The sequence below is a fragment of the Cyanistes caeruleus genome, unplaced genomic scaffold, assembly GCF_971803275.1.
Source record: "Cyanistes caeruleus unplaced genomic scaffold, bCyaCae1.hap1.1 HAP1_SCAFFOLD_76, whole genome shotgun sequence".
NCBI lineage: Eukaryota > Metazoa > Chordata > Aves > Passeriformes > Paridae > Cyanistes > Cyanistes caeruleus.
In genome coordinates, this window is record NW_028255888.1 from 2,220,231 (window position 1) to 2,243,641 (window position 23,411).

General features: G+C 52.8%; 1 protein-coding gene and 1 long non-coding RNA gene across 2 annotated transcripts in view; both read left to right on the forward strand.

The window, feature by feature from the left end:
• LOC147646935 (uncharacterized) overlaps window positions 1–23,411 on the forward strand; it is a 592,289-nt gene that overhangs the window by 281,317 nt on the left and 287,561 nt on the right. The gene's annotated exons all lie outside the window — the stretch shown is intronic.
• LOC147646946 (uncharacterized) lies at window positions 14,139–14,543 on the forward strand. Its single transcript, XR_015281768.1, has 3 exons — window positions 14,139–14,203; window positions 14,292–14,363; window positions 14,451–14,543. It is a non-coding gene; the product is annotated as an uncharacterized LOC147646946 (long non-coding RNA).

Sequence of the window (23,411 nt, forward strand, 5' to 3'; positions counted from 1 at the left end):
AGCCCAAGGCTCGGCCACGGTGGCATCTCCGCAGGTGCCAGGACAGAGCCGTGCATGGTTGTGCCCTCACCCTGCGTGATCCTCTCACTGCTCCTGTGGCTCAGTGCTGCCTGTGCAGATCAGCAGACATGACTGAAGCTTCTGTGGCTGTTGAGTTATAGGTGTGTCTGCAGGGAGGACTTTCCCAGCTCCTGAGCTAAATTCTGCCAGCAAGCCCAGCTCCCATCGCTGGGGTGTGTGGTGCCTCCCTGCTGATCCCACAGGCTGACCACTGGTTCTGTGGGATCCATTCCTGGGAAATGCAAATACTTTATATAATGGTCCCCTGAGAAAGAAGAACAAACCTATAGGAGATAGTAATGTAGCAATGGGGGAACTCAAACACCTGGACGTAATCCTGAATGATCTGGAGGGACGCCATGGTGGGTCCATGTCCCTCAGCCTTCTCCTGACACTCAGCAGCCGGGGGCTTTCTCTGCACATCAGGACACGCCGTGTGCCCGGCACAGCAGGAAGGAATCCATGGCAGCCTTGCTGCCCCACTGCTGCTTTCATGGCCTACAGGGCTGTTTCCCAGCCTGGCCTGGCTGCAGCTTCTCCCCAACCTCTGCAGGAAGGCATTTGGCATCAGCTGACCGGGAGCCCAAACTGCAGCATGGGCCACGCACACCTTGAGATCCCCTGAAAATTTCCAGTCTCAGGCTAGATCAGGTTTAGGGTCTGTTTGGAAGAGGGGTGGCCCTGGAGCATTTCCAAAACCTTGGGCATTTTCCTGATCCTTATCCATGTCTTTGACAAGTATTGCCTGGAGAAGACCAGCACAGCACAGAGAAATTGTGCCATTCGAGCTCAGGGGGTTGAGCAGTCTTGTGCCAAGGGGTGGCAAGGTGCCTGCAGGCCCCAGCTCTGGGGGAAACAGAGAACGTCCTGGCTGTATCCAGCGTGCTGCCAGCTCAGCAATGGAGCACAGCAAAGGCTCACGCTGCCCATTGCTCCCACAGATGCAGCTGGCACCACAGCACATGCTCAGAAGATCTGGGAGAGCATGAGAAGAGTTTTCTACCAGGGAACAGATGGTTTGATTAAGTTAATGGCCATTGTGGCTGGTGGAGCAGTTTTCCTGATGATGTGCTGTGCCGGAATCTGGTATTGCCAGAAGGGAAAACGGTGAGTGTTTTGCAATCTCGGCCTCAAACAGCTTCTTGAAAGGCTACTCATAGTCAGGAAACATTCCCAGTGAGGCTGCTGTGCACTTGTGGATAGGCCTTGGTTGCCCAAATAACTCTGCTGAGAGTTCTGCTGCTGCCCAGGCCTTTCATTGGCCTCTTAATTGCTGGGCCTTGTCCTGGGGAGCCCGCTGGGGCTGCAGCCAGTGCTGGCTCCCACTCAGGCTGCCTGGCCAAGAGCAGCCCCAGGAGCAGCAGGCAGAGGCAAAGCAAGGTGGGCAGGAGAAAGAGCAGGTATGAGATTGCCCTTGAAAGGCAGAGGTGCTCTGGGGCCCGCTCCTGGTCAGGGACCCTGCCCAGAGCCATCCCCTGCTCGCTGGGGCCTGGAGGGGCAGCTGTCCAGCTGGGCCAAGCTGTGCCAGCAGCTCCAGCCCTGCTGGGGAGCCTTGGCCGCTCTGGGCCCTGCTGTGCAGGAGGGTCCCTGAGTGCCAGCAGTAGCTGGGGGCCTCAGCCACCTCCTCTCTCCACAGGAGCACCTCTGCAGCTTCAGAAGAGCAGCCAAAGATTTTAGTCTCTGAGAAGCTGACCTGTTATCCTCGCTCTTCACATCTCTCCCCATCTGCTGTGCTGCGGCTGCATCCCCGTCTTGAGGGCATCCCAAGACCCACACCTCCCAAGCGAGACCCTCTGCCCCTGAGCCCCCTGGCCCTGTTCCCTGGCCAGGACTGAAATTGGGCAGCCCCTGTCCACCAGAGCAGGGGTTGGCCCATGGTTTTTTTTCAAATAAAGAGATGGAGCTGTCACCCCAGTGTCCAGCTGGTACCACCAGCAAAGCCCACACGGCACCAGCCCCAGCTGAGCTCCATGTCCAGGAGCAGACGGGGGTGCCCACGGTGTGGGCAGGCAGGAGCCAGGCAGGGGCTGCCGTGACCAGCGGTGGGGCCCCGAGGGGCTGGGGGAGCCCATGCTGAGCGTCCCTGGGCTGTGAGGGCACATTTCCTTCAGTGGCATCACCTGGGCCTGCACCTCATGAGGCACACAGGGCAAATTTGGGCTCTCTCCTAAGGTGTGCAGGGATTCCCCAGGAGGAGTGCAGTGGGGTTAAACTGAGAGGGGTTTTTACTCTTCTCAGCACAGCAAAGGGGACAGTCTTGGCCAAGGTTTTGCAGAGCTGGGAGGAAGCCTCTTGTGAGCCCTTGGGCCCGGCCTGTGGGCACAGCGGGCAGGTGGAGCCCATCCCTTGAGGCCAGTCCGGGCTGCTCGGGCCAGGCTGGGCCGGGTGAGCCGGGCCATTCTCTGGGGCACAGGAGGCACCCAGGGCTATAACTGGGGCTGTGGTTTTTCAGCTTGAAGGGAGGCTGGCTCTGTTGATTCAGAGGGCACAGCTTAGATCCCAGTTACCTTTGTAAACCTGCTGGGGAAGTGTTGAGGGCAGAGAGTTCCAACCCTTCTCACTGGGAAGCTGGGCTGATGCTGTGGGGTTTTTTAATTTTTTGCCCTCTAAATTTGTGTCCTGGCAGAGGATTAAGTTTGCTTGCTCTCAGTAAGCCCCTTTTCTTCTTGGTGCTGTTGTAAATGAAATTAAAATCAGACAACTAGATCTATTGAATTAACAGCAATTAAATAACAAGGGAAAAAATTATACAACTTAGTGAATTGAATACAAGGATGCAATATAATAAAATAATACTATTTAGTGGATTGAATAGAAATTTGGTATAAAAGGAAAACAATTCAGTAAAAGAGTACAATTTAGTGAATATCTTCATATATATATATATATGTGAATATAATTTGCTAGTAATTGAGTATGATTAAAGCATGAGCAAAACTGACTGGGGTATGGGCAGGGCTTCTCACCCTGCCTCACGTACCAAAACAAAGCAATTCAAACTAAACTTATATACTGTATGCTTATACATATTCATTAATGTTTCCCCTAAGTCTCCTCCTATTTTTGATTCTTTAATTTTACATCACTATTCTTCATGGCGCAAGCCTCACTTGTTGCTAGGGGGTCTTCAGTCTCCTTTCGATGGTATTTTGGATGAAGGCTTACGCTCATCCTCATTGTCCTCTGGATAACCTTACAGGTTTTGCATGGGTACTAAGTGTTATGTAAATAAGCATTGTGTTCCACTAATTAGTCTTACACTTCATAATCTTCAGGCCTATGCCTAAAGTTGTTCCAACTTTATCCATCTCAAGGTTGATTTCTTCTTGGGACACCACTTACCTCAAAACTACATCCTGTACCTTAATTTCAACATGTAACATCTGCAAAGGGGTACATCTGCCTTGTATCACCAATTCCCTTGATTGCTTCTAATAATAATTTTCCAAATAGTTACAATTTAGTTAGCACAAATCATTTCCATTTATTACGCTCCCCAAATTCCACTCCCAACATCTCCCCAGCTTCCAGCTCAGGATGGTGCCCTGATGAGACCCCTCCCCAAATCCCACCCCCAAGACACCTCCCCATCGCTGGAAAATCCCCCAAATCTCACTCCAAAATTGGGAATCCTCCCTGAGACCCCTCCCCAAATTCAGGCCTCCCCAAAATGCCCCTCCTCACTGGGATTAGGACCTCTCCCCATCAATGGAAATTCTGCCAAAACACAAAAAATCCTCCCCAAATCCCCTTCCCAAAATCAGAACTCCACCAGGACCCCTGAATTTCCCCCCAAAACCACCAAATTTTCCCCCCCAAATCCCCAATTTTTTTCCCCAAATCCCAAATCCTCTCCCTAAAAACCCCGAAGTTCTCCCCAAAGCCCCAAATTTCCTCCCCAAACACCCAAATGTTAGAAAAAAATCCTTAAATTCTTGCCCTAAAACCCCAAAATTCCCCCCAGAACCTTCAAAGTTTCGCCCCAAAACCCCAAATTTCCCCCCGAACCCCCAAATTTCTGCAATTCCACCCCAAAACATGGGAGAACTCCCCAAAAAACCAGCAAGCCTTCCCAAAACCTCCACCAAAATTGCAACTCTCTCCCCAAAAATCACCAAAAATCTGAGAACATAAATTTTTTCACGCCGCGGGTGGGGGGAGAAACACCAGAAATCTCAGGATTTTTTTCCGTTTTTTTGGGGACGGGGGTCTCCCTGTTTCCTGTTCCCCCAGATGACCCCACCCCAAAGTTCCTGCCCCTCAGCCCCCCAAATTGAGTATAAATAAATAAAAAGAGGAAAAAAGAAAAAAAAAGGGGGGGGAAAGGTAAAAATAAAAAATAAAACCAGAAAAAAAGTAAAAAAAATATTTTCTCACCTCAATTTGGGGGGAGAGGGATGGAGGAAATATTGGTGGAGGGGGTGAACCTCCAGAAAAAAAATTGAGGGACCCCCCAAAAAAATTGGGGGAACCCCCCCCAAAAGCTCACTTCAAAAAATGCCAAAACCATCAAAAATGAAAAAAAAATAGTAAATAAAAAAATGAAAAATTTGGGGAAAACACACAAAAAATGCATTAAAAATGGAGGAACTCCCCCTTGAATCCAAGGGATTTTGGAGAATTTTCTTTTCTTAAAGCCATGGTTTTTTTGGGGTGGCAAGGGAGGAGACATCCCCTCCAAATTCCTGGGGGCATCCCCAAGATCCAGTGGAGGCACCTGGTCCGGGAGGGGACAGAAAGGGCATTTTACAGAAATTAAGGGAATTTTGGAGGATTTGGGCAAATATTAGATAATTCTGGGACTTTTGGGGGGTCTGGGGGGGGTGGGGGGGCGGGTTGTGTCTCAATTTTGCGGGGTCTTGCATTCCAGGGCCGCAGGATCATGTCCAGGGAAGCCACAGTTACCCGGAACAGGCACGGGACACCAATGAGATGGGACTCTGCTCAGGAAACCATTTATCCAGCTCAGGAACAAACTCAGATCCAGAGACAGCCCTGAACAGAGGCAGGGAGATGGGTTTGGAGAATCAGGGTGGAGCTCAAAATCAGGGACGACTGGGAACACAGCAAGGGAGAAACACCAGGGGCCCAAAGCCAATCAGAAATCCCTGGGCTGCCACCCCACGAGGGTGGAGTTTCTTCCTGGGCTCGCAGGGCCCATACTCCAAGGCAGAGGGATGGAATTCCCTCTTGCCCACACCTCTCACTTTAATCATGTTCAATTGAAACCAAATCTTTGCCTCCCTGGGCAGGGGCACCTCACACAAAAGCTCACCCAGTAATGGGCTCCCCCTCTCTTCACCATCCCCAAAATTTGGCTGTCTCATTCCAGACCCCACCGCACCTCCCCAATCCCAAGGCCAACCTATCTCATCTCTGCTGGACATCAAGACCTCCTTCCCAACCCCTATTTTGCCCATTTCACACCTCCCAATCCTTATCCCACCCATCCTGCCCCACCCAATGCCCATCTCACCCCACCTGATTTGCATCCCACTTCGCCCAGTCCCCTTCCAACCCCATTCCACCTGATGCCTTGAGAAGGCTGACCTAGAACAGAGGCTGCACAGAGGTAAGAATAAAGTTTATTAAAAGGCCTTAAAAGATATGCTTTGGGCAGTACAAGAGCCTGGCCAGGGCTACACCCAAGATCAACCAAAAATGGCCACAAAAATGGATGAACAACTGATTGTAAGGTCTCACATTTTTGTAAGCTTAGGTTCATCTGCATATTGGGATTAATGGTCCAATTACAGCTTCAGATGATGAAGTCCCATCCTTCTTGTTTTCTTCCTTTAGTCCACCCTTGTTTATGCTTTTGGGCCTGAAACTTGTAACAACTGCCCTTGGTATCAAGCTAGAAAAGGAATTGTTTTGTCTACCTACTCTGTGAAGAGAGCTCACCAACACTTAATATGAAGTTCAAAACTACAAACCTAGGCAGTGCAGAATATGAAAAATATGAAAGCTAAAGCTTAAGGCATCACACCCTTAGAGGCTGTGGAATGGTAAAATTTTGGAGTGGTTTAGAGGTGGCAGATCAAACCCTCTCATCCCTTTGAGTGCCAAGAAATGGAGACAACTCCACCAAATACCACCACAACCCCCAAGTTTCTCCCTAAATCCCAGATTACCTTGAAACACTAGTAAAAAGTGAGGCTTAAGATGCTTTTGTTGAATTTGTTGATTTTTACCCCAATTTTGTCTGTTTTACAAGGATGAAGATGAACCAAAAGATAATTGAAACCAAACTAAAATGACCACCAGCCCAGTGTGTTCCCAACACAGATCACTGTGAACGTGGGTCATGAGAGCTCTGCCCAACGTGGGTCCTCTGATGGGGGATGGAGCTGGGGCAGCGCACGAAGCTCTTCCTGCACTTGGGGCACTCGCAGGGCTTCCCTTACCGGTGCCTCTGTTGGCGTTTGGTCAAGGTACAGCTCTGGGTGAATCTCTTCCCACACTGGGGACACTCATAGGGCCTCTCCCCAGTGTGGATGCGCCGGTGGGTGATGAGGGTGGAGTTGTGCTTGAAGCCCTTGCTGCAGTCAGGGCAGCAGAAGGGCCTCTCCTGTGTGAATCCTCTGGTGCACGAGGAGACTGGAGCTGATCCGAAAACTCCTCCCACACTCGGGACACTCGTAGGGCCTCTCCCCAGTGTGGCTGCGCTGGTGGATGATGAGTTCGGAGTTGCAGCTGAAGCCCTTCCCACATTTCCCACACTCGTAGGGCCATTCCCCAGTGTGGATCATCTGATGCTGGATCAGGCTGTTGCTCCAGCTGAAGCTCTTCCCACACTCCAAGCACTTGTATGGCTTCGCCCCATCCTGAAGCTGCTCATTGACCACCAGCTCAGAGGCCTGGCTGGATCTCCGGCCGCCTTCCTGGCACAGGGTGGGTCTTTCCTCCTCAGAGCACCCTGGGATGGGTTTGGATTCCCTCGTCCTGCGGGATCTCCAGGGATTTTCCTCCCCGTTGGATTTATGTGCTGTGGACCTGCTAAAATCAGCTTCTTCCATGAGGTTCTGCTGTGGGGATTTGTCCTCCCTGGTCTCCATCCTCAGCTCCATATCTGGAGGAGGAAGGACAAGGAGAGGATGGGATTTGCCTCCATGTCACAGGGAAGGGGAAGGAGATCTCCCCAGTGTGTCCCCGGCAGGACAGCGTCAGCAGCGGGATTGTCCTACAGCCGGGGGCCATGCTGGGCTGGGAGATGGAGCAGGAGAGAGGGGGAAAGGGGCACTGACTTCCTCCTCACCTGCCTGGGTGTTCCGGGGCATCTTCCTCTTCCTTGTAGCCTCTTTCTCCATCCGGCCAGGGTTTGAGAATAGGAAATCCTGGCTTGGGGAAAAATACGATTCATGAGCACATGGGCTGAGGGGGTTCATTCTGCCCATGTTCATCTCTAGAAGTCACCGGGCATCTGGAGTCCATAAAAAACCCCAAACACCAAGATTCTTCCCTGAAAATGCCTCCCAGGAGTTCTCCATCTCTGGTCTCTCCCCTTTGGTGTTCAGGGTTTCCCTCCCATCCCAGCTCCTGGAGGTCACGCTTGCACTGGGGGTCCCCAATCTACTCGGTCCCTGCCCTCCCCAGGCTGCTGGGAGTGCCAGGAATCCGAGAAGTTACCTGTTTCCATCTCAGCACTTAGGGATGCTGGAGGTTTTTGGGGCTTCAGGGTCCCTTCTCCCCTTATTCTCTGCTTTGGGGTGCAGGGGGTCCAAGGAGTCCCCCCTGCCCCTCTCCAGGCTGTTGAGGGTCCCGTGAATTGTGGCGCTCCCCCTCTCTGGGCTCCCCACTTTGGGGTCCTGGGGGACACAGGGCTCTGCTCCTCCAGGCTGCCTCTGCCAGCAGCTGCCACCAGGACCCCCCAATGTTCCCCCAAGGGGCATTTTGCATACAGCTTTGGAGTTCTTCATTCTTCAAACATCACTCACAAAAAAACCTAACCCAGGAACCCTCCAGGATATCAGGGCCAAGCTCCCCCACTCCGGTCAGCTGTGGGATGCGGGGTGATGATCCCACGGGTGGGGGCTGTGAATTCAGGGAGTGCTGGACCTTGTGGTTCCTTCTCCTTTCTCTGATCCTCCTTTGTTCCTCCTCTTCCTCTTCCTCCTGCTCTGCCTCTTCCTCCCTTCTCCACCTCCTCCCTAACACCACTCCCTTCTCCTACTTCCATCCCTTCTTGCTCTCCTTCATCCTTCCTCTTCCATCCCTCCTCCCCCTCCTCCCCCAGGAGCACTGACACCCTCGGTGCCCCATTCCCGAACCCCTCACAGCCCATGGGAGGAGTGGGGATGGAGCCGGGACAGGTCGGGATGGGCAGCGCGGGGCTCTCCGCTGCTCCCACCCGCTGGGGATGGAGGGAACCCGGCCTGGGGAAAAGGAGAGGGAAACTGGGAAAATTTGGGTCTGCAGATCCAACCTGAGGCTGGCTGGGGACCCTGGCTGGGGACTGCCAGCCCTTGGGGCTCCTCTGGGGAGATGTGGGAGGGGGGAACACAGAGAGGGCTGGGGGATCCCAGGAGTGGCAGCAATGGCAGGGACTGGTTTGTACTGGGATCATCCTGGCACTGGCTGAGATTGCACTGGCTGTGTAGTGACATCATACTGGGATATCATACTGGGATCGTCCTGGCAGTGAGTAGGAGACTGCAGGGGGCAATTGAGACCAGGTTGTGAGGAACTGGAAATATGCCCTGCACTCCCTAGAACCCCAGCATCGCCCCCCATATGTCTCATAAGTCTCCCCCAAACCCTCCAGGATCCCTGAGTCCCTTTCAACGCCCGTTCGGGACCCCCCAAAACCTCCCTGGACCCCTGAATGCTCCCGACCCCACAGATGCCCCTTCCAGACACGGCTGGGAATTCATCTCCCATCATCCCAGAACACAGTTCCACGCCCAAACCTCCTGCTGTGCCCTGCGCCCTAAAGAGCTCGGTTACAGCTATCCAGGTTCCCCCCAAGTGCTCCCGAGCCGTATACATTCGCCCGAGGACCTGCAGCCACGGCTCGGACGCAGAAGTGCTCCCCAAGTGCTTCCCCACACCGCCAAACGCGCCTTCCGAGCCACTTCCTGGACTACAGCTCCCATCATGCTCCGCGGCGCCCATGGAACACTATTTCTGCCATGACTCCATCTCCCGTCATGCCCCACGCCCCACCGGAATCCACTGGAGATGCGCCTATAACTCCCGTGATGCTCCGCGGCCCCATTAAACCGTATTATACCGGCGTATACAACTCCCATCATCCCCCGCGGCCCATAGATTCCCTGTTACAGCCCCCCAAGTGCTCGCCCGGGCCCCGAAGTGTCCCCAGATTCCCCTCCCTGACTTCCAAGCGCCCCCCTGGATGCCCAAGTGCTCCCCCAGACCCCGAATTGTCCCACAGAATCCCTAAGTGCCCACCTGGCTCCCCCAAGTGTCCTCCAGACCACCAAGTTCTCTCTAAATTCCCTCCCCAGACCCAAAACTGCCCCAAATGTTCCTCAGAAAAGTTTCCATGGACCCCAAAGTGGTCCCTTTTATCCTGTCTGAGAAAATGATTAAAAAATATGATCAAAGGACTAAAAATAGGTGTAATTAGCATAAAGAGGGATAAATAGTGATCAATTAATTAATGAAGGGAATTGTGGTACTTTGACCAAGGAATGATAATGTTTTTAGTTGCTAAAAATGTATCAATTCTTTCATATAAATATAAAAATTAGGTTCTAAAAATACAGAACAATATTATTATAAAATAATAAAATTTTATTTTTATTAATTAATTAGATTTTATTCATAAAGAAAAATTCTAAAGAGAAATGTTATCAATGTTTTGGGATGTCAGTCCCAGGTGGGCCATGTCAGACATGCTGAGGCTCGGGGTGAGGAGCAGGTTGTCCAAACAGGGGCAGCCTGCAAGGGATTCATTCTTCTCTGTGACCAGACTGCCTACGGAGACATTCAGCATCAGGATTGTAAAGAGCAAATCCTGACCTCCTGATCAGTACACAAAGATGTTTTACAGTTTGAACAGTAGAATGTTGTCACTGTAAGGTGCCTTCTTTGTTAATATAGCTCATATTGCGTCATGTTTTTTAAATACCAATGTTGTTGTACCAGCTTTCTTTGCTAAAATATTGTTATAAATGAAATTAGAATTTTGACAACTAGGTCCCTTGGCTTAATGGCAGTTTAATTAAAAATGAATACAATTTACTAATCTGAATAGTAATGTGGTATAAAAGAATACAGTTTAGTAAAATAATACAGTTTAATAAAAAAATAAAATTTATATATATAATCTACTAGTAATTAAGTATGATTAAAGCATAAGCAAAACCCACCAGGGTACGGAGGCTTCCCACCCTGCCTCACCTTCAAAACAAAGCACTTCAAGCTAAACTCATATACTGTATGCTTATACATATTCATTAATGTTTCCTGTAAGTTTCCTCCTGTTTCCGATTTTTCTGACTTAACATCACTTTTCTTCACGGCACATGCCTCACTTGTTGCAATGGGGTCTTCAGTCTTCTTTTGGTGGTCTTTTGGTGAAGGCTTCTCTTCTTCCTCATTGTCCTTTGGATAACCTTACAGGTTTGCATGTGCGTACTAAGCCTTGTGTTATGTTAGTCTACTAATTAGCCTTATGTTTACTAATCTTTAGGCCCAATGCCTAAATTTGTTCTAATTTTGGTCCCTCTCAAGGCCATTTTGGTCTTGAGACACCATGTATCTTCTAAACTACATCCTGTACTTTCATTTTGACATGTAACATCTGCAAAGGGGTACATCTGCTTTGTAACACTGATTCTTGATTGTTTCTAATAATAACTTTAATAACAGTTACAATTTAGTTAGCACGAACCAATTCCATTTATTACAACTGTAAATACCCCTTATATCCTTTTTTATTGGTTTCCATGCTAACGGCCTTGCTTTCTTCCTTGCTATGGATAAACTTGTATTTTGTCAATTTGTTCTTCTGCTGCCTCAATTCTTTGGCCTGCAGACCAGTTGCTAAGCCCATCCACATTCAGCTCTTAGTCTTCAGAGGGAAACTGTGAGCACAGTGAGAATCTCCCAGTGTGCAAGAGGGTCCCTGTGTGCCAGCTGCAGCTGGGGCCTCAGCCATCTCCTCTCTCAACAGGTTCCCCTCTGCAGCTTCACAGGAAAGGCCAACACCTCCCTCAGGGACACCTGTACCTCACATTTCACATCTCCATGCCCATACGTGATATCCCTGTCACAGCTGCGTTACCAGCTTGCTGCTGTGCAGATGCTGCCACCACCCAAAGCAAGGCCCTGTGTCCCTGAAGGGACCCGCCCTGCTCTGTGGCCTGGACTGAAGGTGGGTCCCTCCTGCCAGGGCAGGGCCTGACACAGCTCTTCTGTTCCAATAAAGAGATGGAGCTGTCACCCCAGTGTCTGGCTGGTACCACCAGCAAAGCCCACACAGCACCAGCCCTGGCTGAGCTCCATGTCCAGGAGCAGGCAGGGCTGACCACGGTGTGGGCAGGCAGGAGCCAGGCAGGGGCTGCTGTGACCAGTGGCAGGGCCCCGAGGGGCTGGGGGAGTCTGTGTTGAGTGTCCCTGGGCTGAGGGCACATTTCCTTCAGTGGCATCACCTGGGCCTGGACCTCCTCCAGTGCCATGCCCAGGAAAAGAGGCAACCATCAAGAGCATCTCATGGGACAGAACATGACCAGCAATGTCAGCAGGCAAAACCAAGGTTTTGTTTAGCAATGACCCTTTGATGAAGTCAAAGATTTACAATCAGTCCAGTACAGATTGGAGTACAGATGGGAGAACACTCAGGGGGTACAGCCAAGGCCATGAGGTCACAGCAGTCTCTGGGGTGACAGCAGGCTGAGGTGACAGCAGGCTCTGAGGTCACAGAGCTCCCAGAGCCCCGTGGTTGCACAGCACCACAAGGATTGAGCAGTCAGTCTTTGACCACGACTGTTGTGGCAGCAGCGGTGCTGACATTGGGACAGTGGTGTCAGGACAGTGGTGGCAGCAAGAGCTGCAGGACTGGCAGTGGGCAAGGCACCATGGCCTTTGCTCTGCACCTCTTCCTCCTGCTCCTCCTGGCAGTGGCCCTGCCTGACAGGGCTGCCCAGGCTGCTCCGTGGCGAGCACGGCGAGCAGGTGAGCCGGCAGCCTCGGTCCCCTTTCCCGGGACAGTGCTCCCTTCTCCCTGGGAAGTGTTGGGGATGGTTTTCCCCCAGGGCTTAAGGGAGGGTTTCCTCTGTGGGAGGGAGAGAGTCCCCAGAGCCCCTGGGCTGGTCCCACTGCCCCACCAGGGATGTTGCATGGGGCCTGCAAAGAAGGTGGAGAGTGACCAGAGCCAGCCCAGAGCTCTCCAGGCCCCTCTGCAGCTTTGGCCATGTCCACCGACATCTGGCTGCCACGGCCTTTCCCAACCCCCTTGCAGTGCCCAGTTTCCTAAGGCAGAAGGGCGTCCCACCACACCATGGAATGGTTCTGATCTGTGCTCCCTTCTAGATGACGGTGGTAGGAAGGCTTCTCCAGCAGCTTGGCTTCATGAAGATTTTCTGCCTCTGGAGCCCCATGCAGGTATATTCTCACTGTCCCAACAAGAAATAATCATTGACCACCTGTCATGAACCAGGTGACAGAAGCTTCTGTGGCTGTTGAGTTACAGGTGTGTCTGCATCAAGGACATTTCAAGCTCCTTTTCTGGTTGCTGCACGCAAGCCCAGCTCACATCACAGGGGTGAGTGGTGTGTCCTTGCTGATCCCACAGGCTTGAGCCCTGGTTCTGTGGGATCCATTCATCTGAAATGGAAATACTTTCTGTTAAGGTTCTCCTAGAGGGAGGAATAAACCCACAGAAGACAAGATGCTGAGTGAACTGGATAGACGCTATGGTGGGTCCAAGTCCCTCAGCCTTCTCCTGAGACTCAGCAGCCAGGGGCTTTCTCTGCACATCTGGACACGCCGTGCCTGGCACAGTGGGAAGGGATCCATGGCAGCTTCACTGCCCCCTGCTGCTTTCATGGCCTGCAGGGCTGTTTCCCAGCCTGGCCTGGCTACAGCTTCTCCCCAGCCTCTGCAGGAAGGCATTTGGCATCAGCTGACAGGGAGCCCAAACTGCAGCACAGGCCATGCACAGCCAGAGATCCCTTGCAATTTCCCAGTCTTGGGGTAGATGTGGAATGGCGGCTCTTTGGAGGTGGGAGGGCCCTGGCATGGCTCCAAAGTTTTGATGGCTTCCTGAACCTTATTCATGACTTGGACAAGTATTGCCTTTTGAAGATGCCACCTTCCTGTTGGGGAACAGCCCCACCTGATCCAGCTGTGGCTCTTCTTTTCTCCAGAGATGAACCCAAAGGCTGTGCTGAAGGCAGCGTTTCCCGGAGGAAGCAGTGGCTCATGGGCAGCCTCTGCTGCAGGAAGGGAGGCCATGCCAGGCACAGTCCCAGGAGGTAATTGCTGTGCCTCTGGGCCTGAGCCCTGCTGAGGCTTGAGCTGCCATCTCTGTTGCTTGGCTGTGTGAGCACAGTGCAGAGGAATTATCCTGAGCAGGCTCAGGGCACTCGGCTACTGAGCAGTTCTGCTGAGGTCCCTCCATGGGAGACACATCCCAAAACCTGGCAGCGGCTTCAAGGAATGCCCATGGTGGGGAAAGGGCTGAGGGGAGGGTAAAGCTCCAGTGTGCCCTGAGAGGGCCTGGCTCTGTCCCCTTGGGCTGGGGGAGCTGTCCCAGCTGAAGGACGGAGGGCAGGAGAGAGGGCAGGAGGAAGGTAGGGATATCTGTGGCACTGAATGCTGCAGTTTGGCCCAGGGCTTAATGGTTTCCTCTGTGGCAGGGAGAGCCCCTGGGCCCTGGGCTGGTGCCGCTGCCCCACCAGGGATGTTGCATGGGGCCTGCAAAGAAGGTGGAGAGTGTCCAGAGCCAGCCCAGAGCTCTCCAGGCCCCTCTGCAGCTTTGGCCATGTCCACTGACATCTGGCTCCCTTGGCCATCCCCCGACCCCCTTGCAGTGCCCAGTTTCCTAAGGCAGAAGGGGGTCCCAGCACACCATGGAATGGTTCTGATCTGTGCTCCTTTCTAGACAAGGGTGGTAGGAAGGCTCCTCCAGCAGCTTGGCTGCATGAAGATTTTAAGCCTCTGGAGCCCCATGCAGGTATGTTCTCACTGTCCCAACAAGAAATAATCATTGACAACCTGTCACAAACCAGGTGACAGAAGCTTCTGTGGCTGTTGAGTTACAGGTGTGTCTGCATCAAGGACATTTCAAGCTCCTTTTCTGGTTGCTGCACGCAAGCCCAGCTCACATCACAGGGGTGAGTGGTGTGTCCCTGCTGATCCCACAGGCTGAGCCCTGGTTCTGTGGGATCCATTCATCTGAAATGGAAATACTTTCTGTTAAGGTTCTCCGAGAGGGAGGAACAAACCTACAGAGGATAGTAAGTCGCTGGAGACATCCAAACACATGGATAAGATGTTGAGTGAACTGGAGAGACGCCATAGTGAGTCCATGTCCCTCAGCCTTCTCCTGTGACTCAGCAGCTGGGGGCTTTCTCTGCACATCTGGACATGCTATGGCTGGCACAGCAGGAAGGGATCCATGTCAGTCTTGCTGTCCCACTGCTGCTTTCATGGCCTACAGGGCTGTTTCCCAGCCTGGCCTGGCTGCAGCTTCTCCCCAGTCCCTGCAGGAAGACATGTGGCATCAGCTGACAGGGAGCCCAAACTACAGCACAGGCCATGCACAGCCAGAGATCCCTTGCAATTTCCCGGTCTTGGGCTAGATCAGGTGTAGGGGCTGTTTGGAGGAGGGAGGGCCCCGGCCAGCCCAAATAACCTGGCCTTTCTCCTGATCCTTGACCATGACTTTAACAAATATTGCCACTTGAACATGCCACCTCCTCAACGGGGAATGGTTCTATCTGATCGAGCTGTGGCTCTTCCTTCCTCCAGAGATGAACCCAAAGGCTGTGCTGAAGGTGCCATTTCCCGGAGGAAGCAGTGGCTCATGGGCAGCCTCTGCTGCAGGAAGGGAGGCCATGCCAGGCACAGTCCCAGGAGGTAATTGCTGTGCCTCTGGGCCTGAGCCCTGCTGAGGCTTGAGATGTAAATCTCTGCTCCTTGGCAGTGCCTGCCTTTCAGGGATTTTGCACAGAGCATGGAAAAGGTGTTGAGAATGTCCAGAGCCAGTCCAGAGCTTTCCTCAGGCCCCTCTGCAGCTTTGGCCATGTCCATTGACATCTGGCTCCCATGGCCTTCCCCGACCCCCTTGCAGTGCCCAGTTCTCTAAGGCAGAAGGGGATCCCAGCACACCATGGAATGGTTCTGATCTGTGCTCCCTTCTAGATTGGGATCGTGACATGGAGCATCTGGAAGTGCTGGTAAATGGCGGTTTGAAGACCTTGCCAGATGCTGGAGGCAAGTTCTCGATGTCCCTTTCCGCACAGAACAATCCGTGTCAAGGTGGCAAGAGCTCACTCATGTGCCATTTCCTTTAAGAGTCTGAAGGTTGAGGGATTCTGGAAACCTTGCCCTGCTCCCTTCTGGAGCCCTGAGTGATCCCACAGCATTGCTGTCAGTGGGAGGAAGGAGCATTTAGCTGTCAATCCTCTTCCTGTGTGTAATGCCAGTGTCTCCTTCCGTGTGCTCTGTGCAGCCACGGAGAAGAGCAGAGAGGGAAGGGCTGGGCTCAGGGCTGTGCCCTGGGGCTCTGCCTTGTGTGGCTCCTTTCTGGCCCCAGGGAACCTGAGATGCTCCTGCTCCAGCTGCCAAGCCCTGGCCCTGCTTGAGGCTCAGTTCAGAGCTGCTGGCAGCTCCAGGGAGTCCTTTCTCCCCTGACTGCCATGCAAGGGGCTCCTTCCATCCCACTGTGGGCCCACTGCAGGCACGTGGTCCCCCTGCCCTTGCTACTGAGTTGAAGGCAGAGATGAGGAAGTGCCTTGGAGGGCAGCAGTCACCTGGGTGTACTCACTGCCACTCCAGCCTGAAGAAGAATCTTCAGCAGTGTCACGGGAGTTTTTCTGTCCTGACTTTCTTTGCAGATGAACCTGATGATGAAGATGATCCGGACTCCCCATCCATATCAGTTACTGAGCCTGATGATGAGGAAGATTATGAGGGTAGGTCAAGGCCTTTCCCCCTGGGCGAGCCTCCAGCTCAGAGCCCAAGGCTCGGCCACGGTGGCATCTCTGCAGGTGCCAGGACAGAGCCGTGCATGGTTGTGCCCTCACCCTGCGTGATCCTCTCACTGCTCCTGTGGCTCAGTGCTGCCTGTGCAGATCAGCAGACATGACTGAAGCTTCTGTGGCTGTTGAGTTATAGGTGTGTCTGCAGGGAGGACTTTCCCAGCTCCTGAGCTAAATTCTGCCAGCAAGCCCAGCTCCCATCACTGGGGTGTGTGATGCCTCCCTGCTGATCCCACAGGCTGACCACTGGTTCTGTGGGATCCATTCCTGGGAAATGCAAATATTTTATATAATGGTCCCCTGAGAAAGAAGAACAAACCTATAGGAGATAGTAATGTAGCAATGGGGGAACTCAAATACCTGGACATAGTCCTGAATGATCTGGAGGGATGCCATGGTGGGTCCATGTCCCTCAGCCTCCTCCTGACACTCAGCAGCCAGGGGCTTTCTCTGCACATCAGGACACGCCGTGTGCCCGGCACAGCAGGAAGGGATCCATGGCAGCCTTGCTGCCCCACTGCTGCTTTCATGGCCTGTAGGGCTGATTCCCAGCCTGGCCTGGCTGCAGCTTCTCCCCAGCCTCTGCAGGAAGGCATTTGGCATCAGGTGACAGGGAGCCCAAACTGCAGCATGGGCCACGCACACCTTGAGATCCCTTGAAAATTTCCAGTCTCAGGCTAGTTCAGGTTTAGGGTCTGTTTGGAAGAGGGGTGGCCCTGGAGCATTTCCAAAACCGTGGGCATTTTCCTGATCCTTATCCATGTCTTTGACAAGTATTGCCTGGAGAAGACCAGCACAGCACAGAGAAATTGTGCCATTCGAGCTCAGGGGGTTGAGCAGTCTTGTGCCAAGGGGTGGCAAGGTGCCTGCAGGCCCCAGCTCTGGGGGAAACAGAGAACGTCCTGGCTGTATCCAGCGTGCTGCCAGCTCAGCAGTGGAGCACAGCACAGGCTCACACTGCCCATTGCTCCCACAGATGCAGCTGGCACCACAGCACATGCTCAGAAGATCTGGGAGAGCATGAGAAGAGTTTTCTACCAGGGAACAGATGGTTTGATTAAGTTAATGGCCATTGTGGCTGGTGGAGCAGTTTTCCTGATGATGTGCTGTGCCGGAATCTGGTATTGCCAGAAGGGAAAACGGTGAGTGTTTTGCAATCTCGGCCTCAAACAGCTTCTTGAAAGGCTGCTCATAGTCAGGAAACATTCCCAGTGAGGCTGCTGTGCACTTGTGGATAGGCCTTGGTTGCCCAAATAACTCTGCTGAGAGTTCTGCTGCTGCCCAGGCCTTTCATTGGCCTCTTAATTGCTGGGCCTTGTCCTGGGGAGCCCGCTGGGGCTGCAGCCAGTGCTGGCTCCCACTGAGGCTGCCTGGCCAAGAGCAGCCCCAGGAGCAGCAGGCAGAGGCAAAGCAAGGTGGGCAGGAGAAAGAGCGGGGATGAGATTGCCCTTGAAAGGCAGAGGTGCTCTGGGGCCCGCTCCTGGTCAGGGACCCTGCCCAGAGCCATCCCCTGCTCGCTGGGGCCTGGAGGGGCAGCTGTCCAGCTGGGCCAAGCTGTGCCAGCAGCTCCAGCCGTGCTGGGGAGCCTTGGCCGCTCTGGGCCCTGCTGTGCAGGAGGGTCCCTGAGTGCCAGCAGTAGCTGGGGGCCTCAGCCACCTCCTCTCTCCACAGGAGCACCTCTGCAGCTTCAGAAGAGCAGCCAAAGATTTTAGTCTCTGAGAAGCTGACCTGTTATCCTCGCTCTTCACATCTCTCCCCATCTGCTGTGCTGCGGCTGCATCCCCGTCTTGAGGGCATCCCAAGACCCACACCTCCCAAGCGAGACCCTCTGCCCCTGAGCCCCCTGGCCCTGTTCCCTGGCCAGGACTGAAATTGGGCAGCCCCTGTCCACCAGAGCAGGGGTTGGCCCATGGTTTTTTTTCAAATAAAGAGATGGAGCTGTCACCCCAGTGTCCAGCTGGTACCACCAGCAAAGCCCACACGGCACCAGCCCCAGTTGAGCTCCATTTCCAGGAGCAGCCGGGGGTGACCATGGTGTGGGCAGGCAGGAGCCAGGCAGGGGCTGCCGTGACCAGCGGTGGGGCCCTGAGGGGCTGGGGGAACCTGTGCTGAGCGTCCCTGGGCTGTGAGGGAACATTTCCTTCAGTGGCATCACCTGGGCCTGGACCTCATGAGGCACACAGGGAAAATTTGGGCTCTCTCCTAAGGTGTGCAGGGATTCCCCAGGAGGAGTGCAGTGGGGTTAAACTGAGAGGGGTTTTTACTCTTCTCAGCACAGCAAAGGGGACAGTCTTGGCCAAGGTTTTGCAGAGCTGGGAGGAAGCCTCTTGTGAGCCCTTGGGCCCGGCCTATGGGCACAGCGGGCAGGTGGAGCCCATCCCTTGAGGCCAGTCCGGGCTGCTCGGGCCAGGCTGGGCCGGGTGAGCCGGGCCATTCTCTGGGGCACAGGAGGCACCCAGGGCTATAACTGGGGCTGTGGTTTTTCAGCTTGAAGGGAGGTTGGCTCTGTTGGTTCAGAGGGCACAGCTTAGATCCCAGTTACCTTTGTAAACCTGCTGGGGAAGTGTTGAGGGCAGAGAGTTCCAACCCTTCTCACTGGGAAGCTGGGCTGATGCTGTGGGGTTTTTTAATTTTTTGCCCTCTAAATTTGTGTCCTGGCAGAGGATTAAGTTTGCTTGCTCTCAGTAAGCCCCTTTTCTTCTTGGTGCTGTTGTAAATGAAATTAAAATCAGACAACAAGATCTATTGAATTAACAGCAATTAAATAACAAGGGAAAAAATTATACAACTTAGTGAATTGAACACAAGGATGCAATATAATAAAATAATACTATTTAGTGGATTGAATAGAAATTTGGTATAAAAGGAAAACAATTCAGTAAAAGAGTACAATTTAGTGAATATCTTCATATATATATATATATGTGAATATAATTTGCTAGTAATTGAGTATGATTAAAGCATGAGCAAAACTGACTGGGGTATGGGCAGGGCTTCTCACCCTGCCTCACGTACCAAAACAAAGCAATTCAAACTAAACTTATATACTGTATGCTTATACATATTCATTCATGTTTCCCCTAAGTCTCCTCCTGTTTTTGATTCTTTAATTTTACATCACTATTCTTCATGGCGCAAGCCTCACTTGTTGCTAGGGGGTCTTCAGTCTCCTTTCGATGGTATTTTGGATGAAGGCTTACGCTCATCCTCATTGTCCTCTGGATAACCTTACAGGTTTTGCATGGGTACTAAGTGTTATGTAAATAAGCATTGCGTTCCACTAATTAGTCTTACACTTCATAATCTTCAGGCCTATGCCTAAAGTTGTTCCAACTTTATCCATCTCAAGGTTGATTTCTTCTTGGGACACCACTTACCTCAAAACTACATCCTGTACCTTAATTTCAACACGTAACATCTGCAAAGGGGTACATCTGCCTTGTATCACCAATTCCCTTGATTGCTTCTAATAATAACTTTCCAAATAGTTACAATTTAGTTAGCACAAATCATTTCCATTTATTACGCTCCCCAAATTCCACTCCCAACATCTCCCCCGCTTCCAGCTCAGGATGGTGCCCCAATGAGACCCCTCCCCAAATCCCACCCCCAAGACACCTCCCCATCGCTGGAAAATCCCCCAAATCTCACTCCAAAATTGGGAATCCTCCCTGAGACCCCTCCCCAAATTCAGGCCTCCCCAAAATGCCCCTCCTCACTGGGATTAGGACCTCTCCCCATCAATGGAAATTCCCCCAAAAGACAAAAAATCCTCCCCAAATCCCCTTCCCAAAATCAGAACTCCACCAGGACCCCTGAATTTCCCCCCAAAACCACCAAATTTTCCCCCCCAAATCCCCAATTTTTTTCCCCAAATCCCAAATCCTCTCCCTAAAAACCCCAAAGTTCTCCCCAAAGTCCCAAACTTCCTCCCCTAACACCCAAATGTTAGAAAAAAAATCCTTAAATTCTTGCCCTAAAACCCCAAAATTCCCCCCAGGACCTTCAGAGTTTCGCCCCAAAACCCCAAATTTCCCTCTGAACCCCCAAATTTCTCCAATTCCACCTCAAATCCTGGGAGAACTCCCCAGAAAACCAGCAAGCCTTCCCAAAACCTCCACCAAAATTGCAACTCTCTCCCTAAAAATCACCAAAAATCTGAGAACATAAATTTTTTCACACCTTGGGTGGGGGGAGAAACATCAGAAATCTCAGGATTTTTCCCGTTTTTTTGGGGAGTGGGGTCTCCCTGTTTCCTGTCCCCCCAGGTGACCCCACCCCAAAATTCCTGCCCCTCGGCCCCCCAAATTAATTGTAAATAAATAAAAAGATGAAAAAAGGAAAAAAAAAAAAGGGGGGGGGGGAAAGGTAAAAAAAAAAAAAGCCAGAGAAAAAATTAAAAAAATATTTTCTCACCTCAGTTTGGGGGGAAGGGGATGGAGGAAATATTGGGGGAGGGGGTGAACCTCCAGAAAAAAAAAATTGAGGGACCCCCCGTGTCCTGGGTTGATTATGATGTTAAATTGTATCCCCATTCGTCCACCTAACCCAGACACAGATTTTGTATTCTTAATATTCCATCTAAAAGTGAGTGGAAAAGAAGCACTGAGCCTGTTATCAGACTGTAATTGCTCCCCACACATCGGGAGTTTTGACTACAGCACAGACAGACAACAAGACACAGATCGCCTTGGCTTTCCAACTAGCCGGAGCAGAGAGGTCTTCCTGGACTGTTTTCTTTCCCTTTTTCTGAAACGAATCGAACCTGCTCTGAACTGGGGACTCGGGGGAGCACCGGGAGCTTGCACCCGTGGACTACCGGGAGCCCAGCTTGGGCAGCGGCATTTTCCAGCACCAGAGGGACTGTTAACAGAGCGAACACCCACAGGAAAGAGACCCTCTGAAGTTCGTCATGTCTTCTGAATGGCGAGAGGTTTTGTAATTTGATATCATTCATTCTTGTGCTGGGTAGAGCTGTGCCTGTGAAATAAACAGGATTTTTCCACTTCTCTCAGAGAAATCTCTTCCGAACCGGTTGAGGGGTGGGAGAAAAGGGCCACCTGGGTTTGCTTCCCGGGGGAGGCCCATTGGAGGTTTTCTCCCAAATTTGCCCTAAACCAGGACAGCGGCCCTCGGCAGTTGGCGGCCTTTGGGGTGGAGCCCAGTGGCACGCGAGCGGCCTTTGGTGGCTGCTGTCGGCCGGCGGCTGGGTAGACCTGCTGTCGGCCGGCGGGCCGCCGTGTGACGCGTCGAGCGGCTCTCCCCTATCGGCCTGAGCGCCTCGCTGCCTTCGCGTCTCCCTGAGAGGGAAGGAGGGAACCCTCTGAAGCCGGCGGCGCTCCCTCCCGCGTCTGGGCCCGAGCAGATGGCGGCCCTGCTCCCGCCTCGGTTTCTGCCCGGCTGGCTCGGTCAGCGGGGCTGCCGTCCGCCTGCAGGTTTCGGTGGGGCCGGCCGGGGGCGAGCGGGAAGGAAGCCGCCGTCGGAGCGAAAGCCTCCGAGAGAGCGCCGGCGAGAAAGCTTCCTCGGAAAGGGAGGAGACCGAGCCTCAAGCCGCCGGCGGCCCCGTCGGCCCGCTCCTCAGCGCCCGCAGGCGTTGTCGCGGTGCCGAGCGGCCGGCCGCTTGAGGAGCCGCCTGGGCCGTGGGCGGGGAGGGGCCGACGGCGGCGGCCCGAACCCAAGCCGCAGGGGGGCGGGGAAAGCCCGGAAGGCGGTGCCAAGGCAGGGTGACGTCAGAGGGCGGGGCCGCCCGGCGAGCCCCCGGAGGCGGGCCCGGGGCCAAAGACCTGCGCGGACCGCCGAAGAGCCGGCCTGTGCAAGCGGCCGCCCGCTCGCCGCCTCTGCCGGGGATTCGAGTCGAGTCACGCCGGGGGCCGGCGGCTTCCAGCCGCGTCCCACCGCCCGCTTCCGCCTGCTTCCTTTTCCCCGCTGTCCGCCCCGAGGTGCCGCTTGCTGGCTGGTGCCGTGTCTGCTCCCCGCGGGGTGGGGACGCCCCGTTGCCGGCCTGTGCAAGCGGCCGCCCGCTCGCCGCCTCTGCCGGCGACTCGAGTCGAGTCACTATGACTCTTAACAGAGGTAAGTTTGCATTCCTAACTGGGCCTAGCCGCTGAAATCAGACCTCCTCGTGGTCCCGCTGGATACCCGCAAGGGTAACTAGCTGATTTCTGCCCCAGTGTGAGTGAGGTTGTGTTTTTCACTGCCTCCCTGCCTTTGGACTCGCCACCCAAAGTGCAGTTTCACGATTTTGCGTCGAAAAGTTATCGGCAGAAGCTCCTTAAAAGCTCCCTGTCTGAAACCGAGCCCGCGGTCAAGTTGGGCAAAGCTGACAGCGCTTGAGGGGGTGCTGTTAGTCAATATTCCCTCAATTGGACTTAGTTTTACTTTGAAACGGCACCACGGTAAAGGCTTTAAAGCTACTCCGTGTGTCCACGGCAACTCAAACTAATTTTAAAGACCGGTATATAAAATCGCCACAAAACCCAAATTTTAAACCCTCAGAATTGGGAAGGGAGGTTTGGAAAAGTTTAAAACTGGAGTTCTACAACTCGATGCATTGTGCCGAAGAATGTAATGCCCATTGTGTGGGGCGGGAGGGGCTGGAGGAATACCCTGATGTGTACTGTGATGATACAATGACTTGCTTATCTCTAGATGATAACGGGATTGATAAGAGCCAGGAAAAGACTGCCACACCCCCACCCACCCAGGAAGAAGCAGCCGTTTTATCAGAGCCAGAGGAAACCACTATTCAACCACCAAACAATGGGGAATCAGAAGACTGCCCTGTCATATCAGTTCCAGATGAGAATCCACCCTGCCCGTGCTGCGGTATTAAAACGAATAAAATGCCTGGATTAATTGAACATTTACTCAGAGCACATGGAATTAGAGAATGCAAATTTAAATGCACCAAATGTGATTTGGAAAATACAAATTTTCACAGCATTGCCTGCCACTATCCAAAATGCAAAGGTAAAATAAAAAAACCATCCCCAGGAAAATGGCCCTGCAATGTATGCCAGATGAGTTTTCAAACTAAAATTGGACTGGGACAACATAAAAGAATTGCACATCCAGCAGTCAGAAACCAGGAGAGGCTAGAAGCCATGAGACCAAAAGAAACATCAGCAAGAGGAGCCCACAAGAAATGCTGGAGTGAAGAGGAGGAAAATCTGCTAATCC